Raw genomic sequence first — 4711 nt, 5'->3', positions numbered from 1 at the left:
CGTGAGCACAAGCCTTGCTGTGGAGGAGAGGAATTTGCCACGCCAAGGGCACACCTTTCCCCCAATCTTGGCGCAGAGCGGAGCCCAATCATCGATCATTAGGCGTTTAATATCTAAAGGCGGGCCTAAATACATAAAGGGGAACTTGCCAACTTTATAGTTGAGCAAACCCGCGATGCGCCTGCCCTCCTCCGAGTCCAATCCCATGGACAAAACTTCACACTTGTGGAAGTTGTTCTTCAGCCCGGACATGAGCTCGAAGCTAAGGAGGAGGGCTTTGACCATGGCCACGCTGTGGAGGTCCAGCTGGAAAAGCAGTAATGTGTCGTCCGCGTACTGAAGGTGGGAGATCCCCCTGGGATGAGGTGACTAACCACACCTTTGATGTGGCCGGCCTCTGTGACTTTCCGCGGCATAGCTTCCCGTGCGTCAACCACGAAGTTGAATAGGATCAGTGACATTGGGTCGCCCTGACGGAGTCCGCGCCTGTTCCGGAAGAAGTGCCCTACTTCTCCGTTGACCGAGATCGCTGTCTGGCCCCTCGAGGCCAGCTGCATCACTTGATGAACCCAAATAGCCGAGAAGCCACGACCAAGGAGAACTTGACGCAGAAATTCCCAATTAACCCGGTTGTATGCCTTTTCGAGTGTTCGCCAAAGTACTTTCTATCATAAAAATACGCCCACTCTCCACAAAAAATAAATACTTAGATTATGTACAAATTTGGTTACTAAACTTGTATCGTCCTAAGTAAGCTAATTAGAGAGTTATATGCAAGCCATCTTCTTCGGTTTCTAATGCTTCATTAACGAGAGGTAAAAAAACTCATGGCACTGCAAACATTTATTTCTTTTATTTATTTTATTAAATTGTGGTTTGCTAATATTTTTCTTTTAGCACATCAATTGCACTGTCCTCTTTCTATTGCGATCAACAAAGGACTTTTTATCATCCAATAAATATTAAAATCATGTAAAAATTTGGCCACAAAATAGATTGCCTTGCGTAGGCTGATTAGAGTGTTATATATGTTTTTTTTCGAAAAGGGGGGATCCCCGGCCTCTGCATCAGAATGATGCATACGGCCATCTTTATTACCGAGCAAAATAGTTCGACGGCAGTCTTAAAGTCTCAACAAAGTACAAAAAATGCTCACACAGAGCAAAAGAAAGATCAAACCACAACCGGCTTAACAAGATAAAGATAGGAAAACTAATTGCCTATCCTATTACATGACCGCCAGCTAAACCGGTTGAAAATATCCCGTGCTACCATCTCCCATCAGATAGAACCAGTAACCAAATGTTCCCTGGCCTCCGTCGGAGTGAGTAACGACCACATACGGATCAACGCCGTAGCTCGGAAGATAACCTGCAAAAAATGAGTGTTTGTTGTTCTGTTAAAGACCACATCATTTCTGCAATTCCAGATAGCCCATAGTAAAGCACATACTCCTACGCGAATGTGTCTCGCTGTTTGGAGATCAACCCCATCAAGCCACGTCCCAAATAACGTGTTGATATTATTCGGCGGAGTAATATTAAAGGCTATGTGCACAGACTGCCAAAGAATTTTTGCCAAGGGGCAATCAAGAAAGAGGTGTTTGATGGATTCATCCCGATCACATAAGCTACATCTAGTGGATCCATTCCAATTGCGTTTCATCAAGTTATCCTTAGTTAAAATGACTTGTTTGTGTACAAACCACATAAACACTTTAACTCTCAAGGGAACTTTGACATGCCAACCATGTTTCGAATTAGGAATAGAGCTAGAATTAATAACATCCAAATACATGGATTTAACCGTAAACTCTCCATTCCTAGTTAGCTTCGAACACAACTGATCGGGTCGTTGAGTTAGTTGAACATCCATCAATCTTCTCACAAGATGGAGCCAGGCTTCCCAACGGTTTCCGACTAGCGCTCTCCTGAAGTGAATATTAAGAGGCGTGGACTGACATACTGTCTCAACGGTTGCATCTCTCTATTGAACAATGCTATATAGAGAAGGATATTGAAGCGCGAGGGGTGTATCCCCTAGCCACGTATCCTCCCAGAATCTCGTAGAAGTACCGATCCCAATAACAAACTTCGTCCGATTTAAAAAGACTGATTTAACTCTCATCAGTCCTTTCCAGAAAGGTGAATCCATCGGCCTCACTATCACCTGGGATAAATTTTTTGAATGAAGGTACTTATTACGCAGAATCTGTGCCCATGTAGCCCCGGTCTCACTAGATAGCTTATACAACCACTTGCTGAGAAGACATTTATTCTTGACCTCAAGATTTTCGATACCGAGACCCCCTTGGTCCTTTAGTCGACAAATAATGTCCCATTTAGTGAGTCTATACTTCCTCTTACGATCATCACTTTGCCAGAAGAAGCGGGAGCGATAGAAATCAAGTCTTTTCCGAACTCCAACTGGAACCTCGAAAAAAGACAGAAGAAACATGGGCATGCTTGTGAGAACCGAATTAATGAGAATTAAACGGCCTCCATATGACATCAGTTTGCCCTTCCAGCATCCCAGTTTCTTCTCAAAACGATCCTCAATGCTCTTCCGTTCTCTGTTTGTTAGCTTACGATGGTGAACTGGTATACCCAAATAAGTGAAAGGTAAAGCCCCCAATTCACATCCGAACAATTGCTTATATGCCTCTTATTCCTCATTGGCTCTTCCAAAACAGAACAATTCGCTCTTATGGAAATTAATCTTTAATCCGGTCAATTGTTCAAATAAGCATAACACCAGCTTCATGTTTCTCGCTTTTGCCAAGTCATGCTAAATAAAGATGATAGTATCATCGGCATACTGTAGGACAGAAACACCTCCATCAACTAGATGAGGTACCAGACTGCCTACTTGACCAGCATCCTTGGCCCTTCCTATTAGAATCGTCAACATGTCAACTACAATGTTGAACAGAATAGGTGACATCGGATCTCCTTGTCTCAGGCCTTTATGTGTTTGAAAATAGTGACCTATGTCATCATTTACTCTAATTCCAACACTCCCTTTTTGCGTGAAAGACTCTACCTGTTGTCTCAAGGCTTGATCAAAACCTTTCATACGCAAGGCCTATTGAAGAAATGACCATTTGACTTTGTCGTACGCCTTTTTGAAATCCACTTTGAAAACAACCCCGTCTAGTTTTTTCGTATGAATTTCATGGAGCGTTTCATGAAGGACCACAACCCCTTCTAGGATGTTTCTGTCCGGCAGGAAAGCAGTTTGGGACGGCTGCACCACAGAGTGTGCAATCTGCATGAGTCTATTTGTCCCAACCTTGGTGAAGATTTTGAAACTTACATTAAGAAGGCAGATCGGCCTAAACTGCTCAATTCGCACGGCCTCTGTTTTCTTAGGAAGCAAAGTAATAGTTCCAAAATTCAGATGAAACAACTGAAGCTGTCCAGAGAATAAATCATGGAACATCGGCAGCAAATCCCCCTTAATAATATGCCAGCATTTTTTATAAAACTCCGCTGGGAATCCATCCGGCCCCGGAGCGTTATTGTTCTTCATCTGCGAAATAGCTTCAAACACCTCTTTCTCCGAGAACGGTGCTGTCAAAATTTCGTTCTCATCTGCAGCTAGTTGAGGGACATCCTCAATCCTCGACTCATCTAGGGACACAAAATTATCCTCCGGTGGCCCAAAAAGCTTCTTATAGTAATTGGTAATGTATAATTTTATGTTTTCCTGCCCTACGATCGTCCCCTCATCTTGCTCAAGCTGAAAGATTCTTTTCTTTCTGTGCTTGCCGTTAGCTATCATATGAAAGAATTGAGTATTGGCGTCCCCTTGGACAACTTTGCGAACCTTAGCCCGCAATGCCCACTTCAATTCCTCTTCTCGCAGGAGTTCTTTCAATCTCATCTCCACATCAACTTTAGCATGAAGTTCCATGGATTCTAGGATTGTGGACTCGGCTTTTACATCTAAGGCTTGAATAAGAGTAAGGAGCCTTTCCTTTTCAACCTTATAAATCCCACTAAGATTCTTAGCCATCCACGCAAGAAACTTCTCAAATGTCTTATCTTATTCTGCCGCCTCTCAATAGAAGTCCTCCCTCCTACCTCTTTAGCCCATTCCCTAGCAATTAGGTCGAAGAAACCTTCTCTCTCAAACCACGCTAATTCAAAAGAGAAGGTATTTTTATTCCCCACATGTGTTGCCTCACCAGAGTCAAATAGTAAAGGGGTGTGGTCCAAGATTCCGCGTGATAACGCCTGGACTGTTACCAGAGGAAACTTCTGTTCCCAGTCAACACTCACGAGGACACGATCTAGCTTCTCAAACGTAGGAGTTGGCAAGGTATTAGCCCATGTGAATTTTCTACCAGAAAGCTCTATCTCTCTCAGATCCAAGCTTTCAATAATGGTATTAAACATGAACGACCACCTGCCGTCAAAATTATCATTGTTCTTTTCGTCTCACCGTCTAATAATACTGAAATCACCCCCAACTAAGATTGGAAGCTGCTCAGACCCGCAAATACGAACCAGATCTGCCAAAAAATCTGGTTTGAGTTCTGGCTGTGTGGCCCCATATACCGCCACCAATACCCAATTGAACCCATCGGTCTTCGATCTGACCCAGAACTTGACGGCGAAATCTCCCATAACCACACTACGGACTTCCAAAGTCTCTCATCTAACCCCAAGTAAAATCCCGCCTGATCTTCCTCTCGGGGGTAGGCAGT

The sequence above is a fragment of the Triticum aestivum genome, chromosome 6D (assembly GCF_018294505.1).
Source record: "Triticum aestivum cultivar Chinese Spring chromosome 6D, IWGSC CS RefSeq v2.1, whole genome shotgun sequence".
NCBI lineage: Eukaryota > Viridiplantae > Streptophyta > Magnoliopsida > Poales > Poaceae > Triticum > Triticum aestivum.
This window is presented reverse-complemented; position numbering follows the sequence as displayed.